The 17,630-nt window shown below is 42.0% G+C and overlaps 1 protein-coding gene across 12 annotated transcripts in view; it reads left to right on the top strand.

The window, feature by feature from the left end:
* FOXP1 (forkhead box P1) overlaps window positions 1–17,630 on the top strand; it is a 624,214-nt gene that overhangs the window by 112,332 nt on the left and 494,252 nt on the right. The gene's annotated exons all lie outside the window — the stretch shown is intronic.

Genomic DNA, 17,630 nt, shown 5'->3' with positions numbered 1-17,630 from the left:
GTCACATCCTCACAGTGCACCCATTGCACTGTGAAGAAAGGAAGAAAGATGGTGGAAACCAGCCAGAGGAAGCTGTACCCACAGTGCTGGCTCAAGGCTCTGGTGATGCATCAAGGCCCTCATCTTTAGCCGTTTGTCTTTGAAAATGATGGGTGTCACTTACCAAGAACAAGAGGGAAAATGAGATGTGTCAATAAATTTCCTGCAGACTGAGTAATTCAGTTCTTAAAGCTGGTAGGCTTCCCAGGGAATGTCATCTACTTAATCATTTTTATTAAACTGTGAAGAAGACCAGAGGACAGGAACCTTAAGTTAAAAACAAACAAACAAAACTGATTAATGAGTGCTAGTTTTATCTAGAATTTAAGAAGGCAGTTATAATTTTGAAGGTGAAAGAGATGTATGTTATATAGGAATTCTTTACAACTCCCAAATATATATGTTAAAGACTTTCCATGTAGAAATAAATTCAGCCAACCTAAATGATATTGATAGTTTTCTAATACAGTTTCTTTAGGAATTTCATCATCCCACCCCCACCCCCGCCGAACATGGCAATACAGTCAGTTGTCTAGAATTATGCTTTCCAATACCAAATGCTAGCCACATGCACCAGCTAGGCTTCATGGTGCATGAAGTGTAGCTGTGGCTCTTCTGAATTGAGATGGGCTAAGTATAAAAAACACAGTGAATTTCAAAGACACTGGCTGCATGTTGATGGGGTAAGATTTTGGATATACTGGGTTAATAAATAAAATGTTAAAATTAATTTATCTATTTCTTTTTATCTTTTTAATGTGGCTAACTAGGAAATTAAAAATTACATATGTGGCTCACTTTATATTTCTATTGGATACCATTGTTATAAAACAGATACGTTACAGAACTATATATTATGGAATATATCCGTTCTATTGTTTCTAAAATTAATCTTTGAGAAATTCTTTTCCTTCAAAGGGGTTTCAGATGTTGCTCAAGTTAAAAAACACTGAGTTATTTCATTAATTTATTGTATAAAAAGGACTAATTGATTTCACATTTATTTAATTAAAAAATGAGACAGAATGCTTTTCAAATTAATTCACTTCATCTTCTCTCAATGTAGCACAGCAATAAATATTCCCTCATGGATTATAATCTGATTGTAAGAAAGCTCCTTTCAGTGATTTGGATCCTGTATACACTACACCGAAGCAACTAGCTGAAGAGTGAGTTAACAGACTAGTGACATTTGACATCAGATACTGGGAGATAATCTATTTTGTTGTTGTTGTTATTTTCTATTTTGTCATGTAGACCTGTAAATCTCAAACTAAGATAGGTCTATACCACGTTAGATGGGATCTCGGTATATTGTAGAATAATTTACTTTGGCATACTGCCATGCAAAGGCACTTTTTCCTTGAAGATATTGGTGGGAAAAGATGTCATTTTAATGTTTTAAGTGGCCACATTCATGCTGGCATTTAATGCGAGATTTTGAATGTTTACAGTGATGCTCCTACTTAGGCCCCTTTGATCTTTGCTTCCATGTCCTTCCTTTTTCATGAGTGAACCTTTACCATCTTCCCTCTTTTCCTCATTGCCATCAAGATATATTTTGGTAGAAATGTTTGAGATCAAACTTAGTTTCTATGCTAATCATTACCTTTAAAACATCATAGCTGCTGCTTCCATTAAGAATTTTACAGTGTGGGTTGATCATCTTAACTAGATGAATAGAAATGCTGGGTGTTGGTTACAAATGATAGGACATAACTCCCCTATAGGGAGAAAGTGTAGGAATGCATGGTGGCAGCTTACAGGAGAGAGGAAACATCTTGAGTTTGGGTTCTGATGTTTGGAATAGACGAGAGTAAGGATGTATGGTATAGAAGTTCGAGCAAAAGCTGGGAGGATGAGGGGAGTGTTTGGGGATGGGAGGCATGGGGTGGAGAAGAAAAAATAACACCTTGAAACTTTAAGCTGGCCTGACAGCGGATGGCCGTGTGCTTACCAGCAGTGGGGAACTCCGTGAGGAAGACTTTGGTGAGCAGGGACTGTAAGCTTTTGACTTTAATTTGGAGCATTCTGAATTTGGAGGTGAAGGTGAAAAAAATCTGTGTAGAAATACCCAGGTGATAGCCATAATTTATCTTTCTCTAGAAACTCACACTCTTCTCATGGCTGCATTTATTTAGGGGCCATTTTGCTCCAGTAATCTTTTTTTTTTAATTAAAGTATAGTTGTTTTACAATGTTGAGCCAATTTCTGCCGTACAGCAAAGTGACCCAGTCATATGTGTGTGTGTGTGTGTATACTCCCTTTCATATATATGTATATATATATAAACACACGCACATTCCCTTATATTATCTTCCATCATGGTCTGTCCCAAGAGACTGGATATAGTTCCCTGTGCTGTACAATAGAACTTCATTGCTTATCCATGCTTCATGTAGTAGTTTGCATCTACTAACCCCCAATTCTTGGTTCTAGGTATCTTTTGACCAGGTATCTTTTATCTTATGATTGAAATTTTTACTCTTTGATCACAAATAATATTCTACAATGAGGATGGAGGGAGAAATTGCTAATTCTCTCACTGGTGTGAAACAATTAAAAATGAAGATTTTAGTATATTTCCTTCTAGTCTTTTCCAAATGGAGAATTTGACTATGTAATTGTGGTCCTCTTGTACTTATTAACCTCATATCTTACTTTGTTTCTCTAACATAAGTATTTTGTTTCTTAAACATAACCTTTCCCTGCTGCCATATTATGACAGTTATTTTTACTGACTGTGGAGCAGATGTCATCAACTGCACAGATGTTTTCCTGGTGCCTTCTAGGGGCCAGAGACCGTTCTATGTCCTTGGAATGGGTAAAACCAGTTTCCTGCCTGTGCAGAGATGGCTGTTTTGGTCCATGGGGGTTCCATCACTATTTGAGATGTAGCAGTTCTGGGTGTGCCTCACCTTGTTAACATTCTGTTACCTGCCAGTAACTGTGACCATGAAAATCACTCCTGTGCAGTCCCAAATACCACCCACCCCAGCTCCCCAAATGAAGATCGCTGGTATAAACCATAATTTGGTTAACCGTTTTCCTGCCAGACAGGGACATTCAGTGTTGGTTACCATTTGTTCTTCTTTCTTGCGTTTGGTGGTAGACGGTAGGCAGTTATACATCACTTGTATCTCTGAGGGCCATTTCGTGGTAGAACAAGGCCTGGAGAGCTGATGCATTTTCATGCTGCTTTGTTCCTTTACAGTTTTGCTGTCCGCAAGCTCGGGACAACCTTGTGACAGTAGCTGCTTTTCCTCCCTGTCTATACAGTTTGCCCTCTGATGATAAAGTATACTTGGGGGCCAAGTGTTAGACAGGGTTTTAAAGGCTCATCGTTGAGAATCACACTTCAAATCTTAGTTCTGACACTTATTGGCTGGGGGTCTTTGGGTAAGTTCCTTACCCCAAGTACAGCTCTTCATCTTCCTGTATTATAGTAAATCTTCAGAAAGATCTAGTGAGATTAAATGAGGTTTGCATATGAGATTAGTTTGCTCGCTGAAAGGAAGACTGGTATTGGTCTACTGTTGAATAGTAGTTACAAGCACAAGCCCTGGTGCCAGGCTCTGGGTTCAAATATTGACTCAACTACTTATGACTCTTTCATAAGTACTTAGCCACTCTGAGCCTTGATCTTCCCATCTGTGGAATAGGAATACAACCCTCCCCCTTTTCTTGCATCAGCATGAAGACTGGGGGGAGATCAGGACACAGTGGTAGTGGTGGAAGGTTGTGTTTCAGTGCAATGTCTGCATGTGGTGGGAATCTACAAATGGCAGCTATGGTTTGGTAATAGCTAGGGGGTTTCAGTCAATGGGATTTTATAGATTAGTCTTCTCCGCTCCCTCTTCATCTTTTTTGGGCAAAAGAGGTGAATTAGTATGTCTGGCTCCACATTTTTCTCACATATTTATCACCTTATGTATCCCTTGTTATGGGTATAACAGTGAACTTGGAAGGCTCTTCTCATTTTCTCCTCTGGATTTGACTTTCCTATCAGAGTTCTTGGCTGGTTTGAATGCTGGGTAGAGTAGGAAGACGTTTCTGCCCCATGTTTGGCACTTGTTTTCAAACAAGTGGAACCAACACCCAAAGCATTGGTTAGAGAATGTAATTTAAGATGAGGCATGAAGAAGAAAAATAGGAAGGTGTTTTCAAAATCTATCACAGTCTCTTAGACTTTCTTGATATTTTTCAGTCATATTTTGTCCTGGGTGTGTGTTGCGTGTGAACAGTTCTGCACATTGTATCTCCGAAGTCCAAATCGTTATTCCTCATCAAGTGCAGTGCACCACACTTCACTGGGGGAATTCCAGTCATCTGGAGTGAGATTGATCCTGGAGCCCTAAAAACAAAAGCCCTGACGGAAACGTATGTCCTCTGCAAAATAAGTATTCCACGCTTACAGCTCCTCCCCCAACAAAAATACGACCCTCAAGGCAATGAAGCACACAATACATAATGAAAAACAATAAAATGTTAAGTTCCAGCTTGTACTTTTAGTGACTCACTGACTTTATCATAAAATGTAAATGTAATTACATTTGTGCTGCTTCTGCCATTAGGCAAACTGTAGGGAGAAGTAAGAAAAAACTCTCCTAATAGGGTTGTAGAACAAATTCAGATAAATCTTTAAACTCGGGAGTCACTTGGTGTCACAAAAGTCTTTCTTGGCTTGGCCAGATGGAACCATTGTGAGTCATCAGAATGTGGCCGTTGCCTTTTGTGCACCTGACGACTTCGTAGGGCTGCATCTGGATGCCGTGTCCTTATGAGTCTCTTGATATCGATGATTCACAAAGAAGCACAGGGATGAAACATGTGTCTTTGACAGTATGGCTTTAAGGATGGACTGTTTCCCTTTTTTTCTTTTTCCTTGTCACTTGAGTAATTTCACTTTGCGTATCTGCTCAAAACATAAACTTAGCCTGTTTTTCCTCTAGGTTCAAAAGAATGGAAGCATTGCTCTGGTTTTGGCTAAAAGTAAGGCCCTGCAGAATATTGAGTCCTCTGTGGAAAAGGCTTGGAGGTGTGTACTCCAAACTTCCATTAGTGGTCTGGACAATTATTGGTGGCAAAAATTACAACATTTTTCTTTTATTTTGGCCACAGGAGAAAAATGTTTAAAATATGATACGGCGTTATCATTTAGTTATTTCTGTCCTTTTCTTTCATAACACTTGTCAAGGTTTGTAGTTAGGTATGTTTTTGTGTCTCTTTATTCTGTGCAAGCGTTCCCATTTGGGCTGTGAATTCCATGCACAGACCATGTGAATTTTTTTTTTTTTTTTCTAGCCACACACCACCTGGCACATGGTGGCATTCAGTAAACAGGTGTTGAATCCATGTTTTATGTGAACAAATAAATGTAATAGTAATAATGGCTGACATGTAGTTAATGTTCAAGTGTAACAGATTCTTTGTGAAACGCTCTACAGAAATTCTCTCACTTGAACCCTGCCGCAGGTCTTTGTGATTATTCTCACTGTTCTCACCATCGGGGTGGGAGACTGAGGCTGAAGAAAGTTTAGGGGTGAACGCATGGTCACATGGCTGTGAGTGCCTTTCACACCCAGTTTTGTCTGCCTCAGAAACACATGCCATCCGGGACTAGCTGCTAGGCCAAGAGGTTGCAGTGCACAAGATCTCCCAGTGAAACTGTCCCTAAGCAATTTGCTCAACGGTATTTCCCTTTGCAACACTGAGAGGTGTTTTCTTAGGAAAAATCCCTCAGAATTTGATTCTGGCCATTAAGAAAAGGGAATTCTTTATCAATAACCTCAGAGTAGTAACACCGTTCTCTTGGCTGTGTGTTAGGTGTTCCGCTCACCTCTCTGTATATCCTAGCTCATTTTATCTGTATAACATCCCTCTGTGGCAGATGCTTTCATTCCCATTTTGCAGATGAGAAAACCGAGGCTCTGGAAGGTTAAATCATTTGCCTGAGGTTGCACAGTAGAATGTGGGAGAAAGGAAATTAATTACCAAATGACTTTAGAACTTTATTCAAGGACAGTAGGAGTCAGGGACTTGAAATAACTATTTTTGCATCATATGAATGTTTTATTTGTATTAGTCTGGACTACTGTGAAACAACAGGACAGAGAGAGAGCTTGGTCAGCACGGGGAGTTTAGGGAGCTCAGAGATCATCCCCCTTGAGGCCAGTGCTCTGCTGCAGATGGGGTGCTGGCCTCCAGGGCTTGAGTTTTCTTTGCAGGCAGAAGACCTATAGGACTTACAGGGAGGCAGAGCAACAACTACATGGCACCCGCCTGTAAAATTCACTTGGGGGAACTGATATTTGAGGAAGTTCCAGTGAAAAATCTGGCTGGCGTTTGAGGATGGTCTGCAGCTTTTCTGGTTGTTAGCTCTCTGGCTTTGAATTTTGGCTTTGCTTCTTTCTCCTCTACATTCTCAGGGAGAGAATAGATGTTCTAATATGATGATCAAAAAAAAATCCGTCTAGATTTCATCATTACCGATTGGTAATGAATCTGAATTTCAGGGTGTGCAAAGTCACCCAGTAAATGTTAGTGTCTTTATCATAGTCCCATTTGAATCCCAGGAATGACTCAAGAATTTTGCTTCTTTCCTCAATGAAGACGGGAACAATTTTGCATTTGTTATTTTTGCGGGAGGACCAGCTTTACAAGAAGGTAACTGAGGAGGAGCTGGTTTTCTGGGAAAGAGATTAAACTATAGCATGGTCCTAAAATGTGTGTTTTAAATAATGCTGACATATTTTGTTGATGCTGGCTATTTTATTTGATTGCTATCCATTCTGAAGTCTCCCCCTCCTTTTTCCTTCTTTGAAATCTGTGGGTTACTATGGAAACAGTGTTGTTTTGGGTTTGGGTGGAGCTGTATCCACAAATGCAGTATAAAGTCATTTATCAAATGGGTTAATATTTATTCTGGCTGGGCATGTATGGAACTTGATGTAATGATAATCACGATCACACATGCAGAATAAATTTGCACTTTTATTGTTATTTTCTTAGTCTGTCTAAATGTGTGCAATTTTGCTTGGAATGCACTGTCATTTCCTCTCTGATTTGGATATTGCCATTTAAAAGACAACACCCTGCACTGGTGGAATTGCTCTCAGTTATAAGTACTCCCTGGGCCTCAAACATCCCTGAAACCACATTCTCCTTCAGGAGTTTGACTCCCGGGATTTCTTTTGAGTCCTGCTCAAGTACCCAGCTGGCCACCTTGGTCTATCCCCTCAAGCGAGTCCTCTAGGTCTCATTTGTCTTCGGTCACGTGGATTGTCCAGCCTCTCCCCTTTCACACCAATGCTTGTGTCAGCACTCTACCACTGTTATTAAACACCTTGCGTGATTTGAGCTGTATTAATGAAGGTACGTTGAAACGTTAAAGGGCTAGGGACTTGGCCAGCCTCAGGTGAAGGACAAGAGAAGGTAGGGATTTCGGAAAGTGTCCAGGGATGATCAATGAAGATGATGAAAGACTGAGCCGAGACAATCTTTTGGGGAAAGGTTAAAGGCATTGGAACTATTTGACATACAGAGGAGAAGCCCAGGGGCATGTGTGGATGTGTTGGGGCATTTCATTAAGCCTTTGTACACAGGAGCCTCTTTATAGGAAAGGGGGTGTTCGCTCTTTGATTCCCTAAAGGCTTAACCATTAGGAAGACAATAACTTTGGAAGAGCAGGTGAAATGACTGCAGGACACGGTAACATAGATGACAAGAGTCTTTTAAAGATGGCCAGACTCTAGAAGAGGTTACTGCCAAAAAGAAATGTCAGGGGCCTTCACCTCGATGTTAATTAAACATAGTTTAGATACGCAGTTTGGTAGCTGGTGTGGGAATCCTGTTGTTAAGCCAAACAGTGACTTCGATGACCTTGAGGAAGTTCCTTATGGGCTCCTGAGTTCATCTTTCTTTTTATCTTATTGTCAGTGAATTTTTAAAATTCATGTTCCCAAACATTTTGACAGACCTTTGGAACTCTCCAAAAAAGAACACAGAAATATGAAAAGTTGCTTCTATGAGGATTAAAAATCCTACCGAGCGAGGAGCGTTACAGTGATCCCGATCTTAAATGTACCCATGTTGTGTGCCTTTAGAAGAGCTCAAATAGTAATGGATCTGTGTATCAAAGTCCATTCCATTCAGAAGAGTTTTTTTTGTTTGTTTTGTTTTGTTTCTTTTTTTTTTTTTTTTGCTTGGGCCACTCCCGCGGCATATGGAGGTTCCCAGGCAAGGGGTCTAATCGGAGCTGTAGCTGCCCGCCTACGCCAGAGCCACAGCAACGCGGGATCCGAGCCGCGTCTGCAACCTACACCACAGCTCACGCAAGGGCAGGGACCGAACCCGCAACCTCATGGTTCCTAGTCGGATTCGTTAACCACTGCGCCACGACGGGAACTCCCAGAAGAGTTTTGGTAGCTCAGGAATAGACTCGGGATTATAGTGTCTGACGAACCTTTGGGATTGAATAGATGAGTGGTTCTGCTGTACTTCAGTATTTGTGTCACCTGAAAACTTCTCTGAAATGAGAATTCTTAGGTCCCATCCCAGACCTACTGAATCAGGAACACCCTCCTGTTTTTATTTTAACAAGCTTTCCAGGATGAGCACCTTGGCCTTGACCATCCCTCTTTTACTTAAAACGTTAGCATGAGAATATAAAGTCTGGGGCTCACTGGCAGTGTGTGTCATGGTGACCAATCCACCTAGCCTAGGACAACAAAAGTTTCTTAGCCACAGGCTGCCCCCAGCTGTCTTGGAAAAGATATTTCTTCCCTTTAATGGAAGAGCTGCTGTAACATGGCTCAGCACTCACCTTGAACAAGAGGTCAAGGTGGATAATGCGCCACCATCTCTCAGGATGATATATTAAGATCATTTTTATCAGTCATTTTCTTTTTGTAGGGGGTCCATCCAGCCATCCCATCTTCCCACTCACCTAGTATCCTTCTGCCCGTCCATGTGGTCATGCTTTCTTGATAGCTCCCTCTGTTCCAGGTACTGTGTAGAGAATGAGCAGAAGGAAGGGCATTAGCATCTGCTGAATATCACTGGTATCTTTTATTTTCTTTTCCTCGAATTCACACCATCTGTGTGTGGTACCCAAAGCCTGAGAACCCAGTTACCTCCTTAGCATTCCCCCTCCTTCCCATTCCCCTGGTATTTTTGGCCTTGGGCTTTCTAGCTCTTTAACCCACTAAATTCTTATACAATAACATGAGTTTTCACTTGGAATCTGAGTGTTCATTAAATTGGAAAGACAAAATTGATCCAAGGAAAAGTATCATTGGAGAAACACAGATTACATCATGTTTATAAATGGGCTGCTACCTCTCTTCTGTACACCTGTTTGGTGAGGGAAAGGAAGACCCAGCCTCTTGCTTTTGCAGATCCTTTTATGACCCTCCAGTTGGTGAGGTCTTTTGCTTTCTTCCTGAGGACTCGAGGGTGGGGCTTAAGTACCCACACTCACCACTGACTCAGCACCACTCCACCTCTATTGTCTTGTGGTGTTTTTCTGCACCCACCCCTCAAGCTATTTTCTCAATGGAAGAGGGAAGAAAAAAAAAAATTCCGCTGAAAACAATCCAATCCTGATCAGTTTCTCATAGCATAATAAACGCTTGTTTGGACATTGCTTGGACTGTCATTTTAGCAAGAATCTTCTGTTTGATTAAATAGCTTCTCTGTTATGTATTGAGCAAAATGAAATGTATGTCATAACAGATATAACTAGATGATGACAACTTTTCTTGACTGTGAATTTCATTAAAGATATACGTTTGTGTTGTATCCCTTTGAATGACAGAAGTTGACAAATATCTGGGGAAAGTTGTTTTCTAGAGAAAAGTTAGCAGCTCGCCCTGTTCAGATTTTCTCAGCCCTACGACAAAAAAAAAAAAGGAGGGGGGCAGGTCGGAAGAGCAGGAGAGGTTGGGAGTCCATGAGTGGGGTGGGAGGTATAGCCACTCTTGAAAGTTCTGGAGGGGCTTCTGGTGAGCATCTGTTTGTTTCAGGTGACTGTGCAAGCTGGTTCGTTGGTGTCAGCATTATAAGCGTTTGGTTTTACCTGCCCAGCACGCTGCTTAAATGGATGGGTGGTTCGCTTTGTCCTCACTCTTTGAGCACCCACACTGTGCTCAGTCCTGCACAGTATGAGTGAAGCCAGGTCCACTGCCCTTCCTCAGGGAGCATTGTGTGAATGAGTGGAAGGCTTCAGTGTCATCCAAAATGATAGAAAACAGAGGTTGGTGCAGATTGCACAGTAACTCTCAGGGGGTGGGCTCTCTATCTTGGGCAAGTTCTTTAAGTAGCTCGTGCCTCGGTTTTCCCATTTGCCAAAAGGAGATAATATTAGTACCCCCTTCAAAGCATTATTATGAGGCAGATGATGACAATTCTGGATAGACTTTTAAAAAGTACTTCTATATCATAACTCATGATCTACCTGTGGTATCAAATCCTATGAGAGAAGTCATGCCCGTGTCACAGACGGGGAAACTGAGGTTTAGATGTCATGTAACTCACATGAGGTCCTGTAAGGAGAAAGGGGAAGAGTGGAGATGGGGCCACAGGCAGCCTGGCTTTCAGAGGCCCTGTCTGGCGCAAAGTCAGACCTCTGTGAGTGCCACCTTTGTAAAACATGCTCACGGGTCAGGCTCCTCAAGGAAGTGATCAGAGAAGCTGCTTGCTTTCATTCAACCAGCTCTGGGGGGTCCAGAGGATAAAGTGGAAGACGAGTGGGGTTCCCGGCTCTGCCTGTGAGGAAGGGTCATTTCAGAAGAGCCACATGCAGCGTAGCATTGTGTGGCATCATGATTTTCCAGTTCCTTGGAGCCAAAGACGTCGTGGCCCCACTTAATTCCCCAAAGAGGTGAAGAGGGAACAGTGGTAACTTGGCCTCTGATTCACCTTCTCCCGTCCCAGGAGAGCACTCCACCTCCTGCAGAGCCTTGCAGGGACCTCCTCTTAGGGGTTGCCAGCTTTGGCATCAGCCACAAGACCCCTGTGCTGGCGTGAGCAGGGCATCCTGGGAGATGCTGCTCACCTGCTCCCGTCTCTTAGACCTGTGGGCACTCAGCTTGTTTGTGTATCTTATAGCTGGGGTATGCAGGACTCCCTAAGCCTTCGCAGAAAGGCATGCTTGATGCTGTCTCTGAGTACTGCTCCAGTAGGATCCTCTTTTCCAGTTCCTTCCTTCTTGCCGTCATCAGCACTCCGATTATTACAAAATCCATGTCTCCGCAGGGCCGGTTCTCGGTTCTAGACTTTCCCATATCAGGCATAGCCAGACAAAGATGATAAAGTGAACAGAGTTGTGTTCAGGGGTCAAGACACAGTAACAGCAGTTGCCGTTGTGGCTGATTCGATGCTTTCATCCAACGCTGCCTTTAATCCAGGCCTCAGAAAGCCTTTTAAAGGCAGAAATTGAAATCACAGCACCCCCGTGGGGTAGGGATTATCGTCCTCACGTCTTGTGGGGAGCGAGCCCACCTTGGAGGAATTCGGTGTCACCATCCACAGGGTGATGGTGTGAGGGCCAGTCACACATTGCCCCCTTGGCATGAGATGCATTTCTGTGCCAGCACATCCTGAGCAGGGCCCCGAAATATCTTGAATCCACAGACACTGGTTAGGCATGAGCTGTGTCTTTTACAGAGGTGACCTGCTGATGGAGGTCCCCTATCCCTGCCCTGGGGTGAGTGGAGATCTTTGAGCGGCTGAGTCACAGAGAGAGGCTCTCGAGCAGAGGCACAGAAACCAGGAGAGGCAGCTTGCAGTTCATTGAGGTGCTGGATTTCAAAGCAGACACCTCCCAGGTGAAAATTGACAGTGAGTCAATTCACCTAGGAGACAGGAGGTGAGTTTTTTCCTGGTGCCAGGAGAGCTGGAACATTGGAATTGGAGGGGATACCTGTGCAGGTGACCAGCCTGCTGGGCTACTTGAAGCAGTGAACTTGGGTCACCAGGATGTAGTTGAGGGGTCGTTCTTTGGACCGGATGAATTTCCATCACCTCCAGATTTAAAAGCACTTTGTAGGAGTTCCTGTTGTGACTCAGTGAATCAAGAACCCAACTAGTATCCATGAGGATGCAGATTTGATCTCTGGCCTTTCTCAGTGAGTTAAAGGATCTGGTGTTGCTATGAGCTGCCCCCTAAGTCACAGATGTGGCTTGGATCTGGTTTGGCTGTGGTTGTAGCGTAGGTTTGCAGCTGAAGCTCTGATTCAACCGCTAGCCTAGGAAATTCCATATGCCACTGGTGCGATCCTAAAAAGATTAAAAAATATTAAAAAAATAAAAAAAGAATAAAAACACCTTGTAAGTGGTGGCTGATTTGAACCTGTCATCACTGGCCGACTGTGGAGTACAGTGGAACTAAATGGAATCGACTGAGCAGGGACCAGGTTTCCAAGGCAGATAAAATGATTCCCCTCTCACATCAATCCCATGGCAGATTTAGCAGAAGACACTTTGTGACGTTTCAGCAGCCCACAAACAAGTTCTCACCTGTTCTGTTCTATCTCAGCAAGTGAAACGGTGGCTGGAGCTTGCCAGAAGGAGAACGGTACCCAAGGGGCTGGCCCATTAGGGTGACATGACCCTGCGAGCCACGTGTACCTGCAAGAAGTCTTGCATTCTCCTAAAGACAGGTGGAAGGCATTGTTTGAAGCAAGTCATGTTTTACTTTTCTCCAGAAATTCTCAAGCTGATTCCATGACATGAGCATGTAAACACAGTAACCAGCATCCACTCGCGGGACTGACATCAGTTGATACTTTCTTCCTCTCCCCCTCACTCCTTCGACCAAAAGGGCCGTTTTGGTGGTTTTGGACCCTGGCAGCTCTTAATATAGTGCGAAATTTGCTTTATCCAGTAGTACATTAGCAAAGTGTGTCCTGATTTTATGGAGCAGGGGTTCATGGATGACCCTGTAGGATCACTGTCCCGATGACCTTCTCTCTCCAGTGGGATCCATGTAAAGCGGACACTGATATGAGAGGTCCCCTTAGCCCTCAGGTCACCCTGATGCCTTCCTCTTGTCTAAAGGGAGCACAGGCGATTGTCAGAGAGGCTGAGAGCTTGTTTTCAGTCTCTCTCCACAAGAGTGCCAAGCTCCGCCAAGCCCTTCTGGGTAGAATTACCTTGGCATCGTGATGCTGCAGACCTGTGGCCACTAATTTTGACTGATGTCACAACCTTGGTCGCGCACCCCTGCGACGTGGCTCTTGTGTGGCATGCAGTCATCCAGGAGCACTTGCTTCTGTGTAATTTGTCGACTTGTGTTTTTAGACGTGATGTTGGTTTGACTTCTTGCACGGGCTGAGAATAAGATCATCAACCCACTTCATTCTAATATGAAACAAAAGCCATTGTGACTGAAATAGAGAGTTCGGTGTGACTCACGCCACCATAAAATATGCTTTGTACACAGAGTTCCAAAGAGATTTCTAACTTTTAGACACCATTTTATGATCGCGGGTCCCGATGAAATTCAAGGGTGCACAAGGGTCTCTTTGGCCCCTGTGAAATCCTCCCCACAAAACAGCTTCCAAGCCTTTGGGTTTGAAGTCACAAATTCCTAGATGATGCTATTTTGTGCATCTCTTTGTTGTAATTGTACAGCTGTTTGCCCCCAACCCCCGCCGCCCCTTTTAAGCTAGTCAGAGCTCCTCCCCACAGTCCAAGGCAAGCATCAGACGCTTGTATGAAGGGAATTTGATTTAATTCCCCATATTGTTCTTTTAACTAGAGACGGCGTAAAATCAAATTTGGCTTAGCTTACAAGGGTGCCATTTAGAATGATGGATTCTCCCAACTACCAGTGTACGGTGTAAAACTTTTATTTCCCCTTTTTTTATTTTAGGTTTAACATGTCTCTCGGAATGACTGTACCGTTGACAATATCTATTTCAAACAGGCTAGCATTGCCCTCTGCTGTAATTCAAACTTCCAAAAATGTGCTGTACTTCAACTTTTAAAATATTATTTACGACCTTAAAACCTTAACTTTTCTAGACTAGGTAAATGGCTTGCTAACATCAAGAATATTGGACCTGATTTCTATTTTAGGATCCACATGCACATTACCTTGCTTCTTAAGTTCTGGTGGCCAAGGATACTGTAAAACAAAACAAAACACAACCAAAAATCACCAAACCTGAAGCAAGTCAGTTTCCCTGCTTTTGTTTGTTTGTTTGTTTTTGTGTGTTTTGTTTTGTTTTTGGTGAAAATTGAAATCAGCTTAACTCACAAATTCATTATGTAATTTCTCTGAAATCATGCATGTTGCTGTGTGGGTTCACCTTGCTTAAAAACATTGGAAAGCAAATGTTCCATTTAAGAAGTACTTTAATTCAGGGGCTAAAATCATTTCATTTTGAATGGAATACTCATTTGCAATGATGAGATGTTTAAAAAATCTCTACCTATTACATGAGGGACCAAAAGGAAGTGGGGCATTGCCTGTTGGTATTCTGCTTGTGACAGCTATAAAAATCTTTATTAATTGGCAATAATAGAAAGCTCTGTTAGGAGAAGAAATAGAGAGATCCCTTCATCTGTTCCCCAATAGGGGTAATTTTTACACCTTGTCCAGTATTTAAATACCTCTTAACTGCTAGATGTCCATCTGTATCCCCTTCCAGGGTCTCTAAACTAGTGTATGAAGCATGACCTTGTAACTTGCTTTGTTTATACATCTGTCAGGACAATATGTTATCTTCCCTTAAAAATGCAAATGTGCTCCCTGCCATCCAGAGCTCTTTCGTCAACAAATAAATTGAGGTAAAGACTTTACCTAATACCCATTTAATTTAAATTCATTTTATAAACATAAAGACGCCTTTTAAGAGAAGCTTTAATTCCTACTAGCACCTTGATTTGTGGTTGCCATGGAGAATCAAATCTGTCATTTGACAAGAAAAGTCACCCATTTATGACAGCACTTTATCTTGTCTCTCCAGGGGAAGAAAATGTCAAAAGTGAGAGCAGAAAAAAATAAAGCCTTGAAACACCAGAATTTCTTGATTTCATTTTTATTATTCAGCTATCATATCCTTTCTGATAATAGCAACTTGGTGAAAATAAATAATGTTCCTACAGTAAAATCAAATATTTCCTATTGGAATGGACAAGGTTCTTTGTGACTGTCAGTGCTGTGAAGTCTGGCAAGAAATAGTGTTATTAGATAAACCTGCGGTGCCCAAATCCCATTTTCTTTTCATTATAGTGTCAAAATAATTATACCTGTGTAATTTGGGTAAGAAATTGCAGAATAAGTAAAACGGTCCATTGCGAGAGATGGCTGCTTTATGCTTGTGTTCCTTACAGGGTGGGGTTTCTACCAGTTAAAGGAATAAATGCCAGAGGTAAAAAGTGTTTTCATTTGAATAAAGATGTAGAATAGGTCTTCCACATTGTATGTCAAATGGATAGGTAAAGGTGATCTTCTGTTACTTTTCCTACATACCTGCTTTGCACATCAGAATTAAAAAGGCAGAATATTTCACCTGGTCATGAAGAGGGATATTGTTTTCTCAAAGACTTAAAAAAAAAAAAAATTCATCCAATCTGACGCTTGTTCAGGTTTTTGAAAATGGTGTGGCACTCTGAGAGACTGAAAATAGTGAAAAGTTCTGATCCAGATCTGATCCAGAGATTCTTTATGGTTAGCCATGCGCCCATGTAATGTGTATACAGAAGTATTATGTATATGTCACATATATGCTAGCCGGGTGTTTGCCTGCCTGCCACATTCATGGTTAAAATCTGACTCTCTTCTAAGATTTGCATTGCATTAAACAAAAATGTTGGCGTTCCGCTCGATAAGCACATGAAAATAATCTGGGCTGCATCTTTCTTGAGGGGCAGTGTTTTTGATTGTCGGAGTGTTCTACAGTTTGATGTGTTTCAGAAGTGAAGTAATCTTGTATCGATGAGATAGCATTGTAATAGCAAGCCCTTTAGTGAAGGTTAGTGTAAATATCTGACTGGTAGGGGAGCTGGTTTCTGGAACAGTTGTGCTTCTCCGAGATTACGAAAATGGAGAGAAAAGAAAGGGCTCAACTCTCATTTTCCTGAAATTGGCGCGCAGTGCTGGAGCGGTAGCCAATGCTGGTTGGGGTCTGCTGTGTGGAAGCCCGCAGCCCCAAAGTTCCTGTTCACTGTGCCCAAGCCAGAGATGTGAAGCGGGGTGTGCTGCGGAAAAAGAAGAAAGTGGGGAGAAGGAATGCCTATGACTGTGACAAGCAGACCTACCCATAAATACCAATAAAAACATATTTCACAGGCGTATCTTTTGATTGCCTCGATTGTGCATGTTGGACAAACTGCCTATTTTTACCCAGTGGTTGAGCCATTTCCCCTACTATTTGTGTGCCTGGGAGTTCTCAATTGCCTAAATGTGAGACCCTGCACGCAAAAAGTATCCTTTAAAGGGACATGCACTAAATACGAATCTGCAAACGCACTGTAATTCTGCATTAATGCTGCCTTGTTATTTTACATTCAGGACTCTCTTTGACCCTCTCCTTTGATGCAGTTGTCACTTTAATTTCTTAGAGGCGGAAATGGCGATGTGGATCATTGCCTCATCAGGGCTCAGATCTCTTCTGTGATTACTGAGGATATTTGATGTGTGTGTGTACTTGGCACAGTGGGTTCACACCAACTGAATAATATGGCACAATAAAAATCATAATTTACATAGGTGTTCTAGGATTGTGTGTCCAGCAGTACTGTGGATTTGCTAGAAACTGGGGTGTATAAATGTATTAGAAAGGCTTTTCTGGCTTTTATTGGATTTTTAAAGTTTTAAAAATGTATTTGAATTTTTATTAATGTAACTTCCCATGATTTCTGATTTCTATGAATTTGTGAATGCTTTTTTTTTTTTTTTTAAGTTTCATGGTGAGGATTAGAAAAGACATTTAAGTACATAGCAGAGATGCGTGAAGAAGCAAACTCTGCATTTATAGCCTAGCATTCTGTTAGCACTCTCAAACACCCATCTTTATCTTCTAGTATGCGAATTTGTTTGTGTGTCCGGCTTTCTTTGAGGGTCTCTGAGTTAACGTTGCCAAGGCAGTCTTTTTCATATGGGGTATTTTCCTTAGCAATAACCTACAAACAGTCTTTCTTTAAAAATATAACTACTAGTTGACACAGATTTAAAAAAAAAACGGGAGAAAAAAGAAAAAAAAAAGCCCAGAAACAACCTCTTTGATAACCATGGGCTTAAGAGCATCGTCCTGCAGTTAATAATAAAAATTCCTAGCATAACATTTAGCACTTTCTCTTTTCCAGTCATTGTATAATTTGGGTATCTCACAGTATCTCCGTGAAATAGGAATTGCTGTAATTCCTACCTTCTAGAGAAGAAACTGATGTGATCAAGAAGATACACAGCCCTGAGTCCCAAAGCGAGCAGTTTGTGGAGGACGTGGGACTTGAACTGCCTGCTTTTGCGGTCTCCAGGGGACCAAAGAGAGGGCTGGGGGTCAATGGAACACTTAAAATAAATTTCGGTTCCTATTGTGATGCTATCAACTTGTACATACAAAATATCAGTTCGGTACATC

This window comes from Sus scrofa, chromosome 13, assembly GCF_054392235.1.
Source record: "Sus scrofa isolate SSC_HxYL_T2T_F1_AM1 chromosome 13, Sscrofa_HxYL_maternal_Yorkshire_Landrace_v2.0, whole genome shotgun sequence".
Classification (NCBI taxonomy): Eukaryota; Metazoa; Chordata; class Mammalia; order Artiodactyla; family Suidae; genus Sus; species Sus scrofa.
Note: the sequence above shows the minus strand (reverse complement) of the source record. Positions and strands in the feature narration are given on the sequence as shown.